Raw genomic sequence first — 1547 nt, forward strand, 5'->3', positions numbered from 1 at the left:
AGTCCCGAATGAGTTTGCTCAAGCAAGCGTAATCTTTTAGCTTTAAATCAGGATACGCACAAGTAATTACCATTTTGAATAGCCGCTATACCCACAATCTCTGTGCACCGTGTAAACAATGACTGTCGTATACACGCGACAGATCGCTTCCGGCGTTTGTGTATTCTACGACAGAGCGCGTTCACATGTAACGAGCCGGATGCTATACTCGTGCTCAGGACAGATGGACGTGGCTGGCTATCTTCACGAGCTGCAGGGTATAATTTAGATTTGTCTGTGCATGTTTTTGTTTACTTTTAAAGGTTTGGTGCCCATTCACTGGCATTATTTGACTGGCAGACTGCACTGGTTTGAGTTAAAAATCTTTGTTTGTGGTCTGCTGAGAAAACAAAGTCACCTACATTTTGGATATCCTGGAGGTAAGCAGATAAACATCACATTTTCATTTTTGGGTGAACTATCCCTTTAATGTTTGCACGCTAGGAGACAGTTTTCCATCATCCATGCAGAGTAAAACTTTTTGCACAAATTCAAAAGTTTTGGCAAGTCCTTAAGAATGTTTTAAGTGAAGAGCATACATGAATCCAAACAAGACAAGAAAGGCCTCTGGATGTTGGCTATGGGTGGTGACCACTTCATTCTCCAGGACAACTGAGACCCTCACTGGATCGTAATGGATTGGAGCAGCAGCATTTTCATGGACAACTGTAACTGGGGGCCACTGGAGCATCCTCAGGATTATAAATCTAAAAAATAAAATTTAGAGATGTGTTATATTCACGTTAGTACATTATCAATATGACATGATTCATCAACTAATGGTGACTACAAATATGTTAGTAAGTAAAGGTTGCCCCACAGCCTTCATCTTTGCAATAGAACATGCATAATTGTAAAAACAATGAATGAAGACTTACCAGGGTGGTCCTAAAAATGTCCTAAGTCTTAAGCAGCAAAACGGAAGACCTAGTCCATCGTCAATTTACATCATGCAGTTCCTGTAAAGATGAAAACAAGAAGAGGAAAAAAAACAACATCTAAATATCTGAAATAAAGAAAATCTAATTATATTTTAAAGAACACTGTAACATATGACACTAACCATACCTGCTCATTATGAACTTTCAAAACATTAGCTAGGGTATCTGCTGTCTTGCCCATCTTGGATGCTTTTTGCCTTAAAATGGACATCAAACGGGAAACACATTGGTACTCTGCAAACAGCTAAATCAGACAAAAGACAATTTTATAAAACAAACCCACATCAGAAAATATATAATAATCACTGGTGGCTAAACAGAGCATCTTCAGAAACGGATTGTTCTAGTGTACACAGACTACATTTAAATGAAATGTTTGTCTGACTTTGACATGTGCCAGTATCTACTACATGGTTTCTATGCAAGTGAGTTTTGAGTGAACTGTGTGTTGGAAATGTGCAGGGACAATCAGGATAGACACATGGCAGTGGACTTACTTTAGAGCAGATGCTGTGCTTTACTCTTTAGTGTCTGAGGAGTTGGACTCTGGAATGATAGATGTTTATA

The 1547-nt window shown here is 38.8% G+C and overlaps 1 long non-coding RNA gene across 1 annotated transcript; it reads right to left on the reverse strand.

Annotated features, from left to right (window-relative positions):
• Positions 1-424: 424 nt before the first annotated feature.
• Positions 425-1208, reverse strand: LOC141298799 (uncharacterized). The gene is made up of 3 exons (XR_012341649.1): positions 1108-1208; positions 918-998; positions 425-746 (listed from the first exon to the last, which is right to left on the reverse strand). It is a non-coding gene; the product is annotated as an uncharacterized lncRNA (long non-coding RNA).
• Positions 1209-1547: the final 339 nt, after the last annotated feature.

The sequence above is a fragment of the Garra rufa genome, chromosome 23, assembly GCF_049309525.1.
Source record: "Garra rufa chromosome 23, GarRuf1.0, whole genome shotgun sequence".
NCBI lineage: Eukaryota > Metazoa > Chordata > Actinopteri > Cypriniformes > Cyprinidae > Garra > Garra rufa.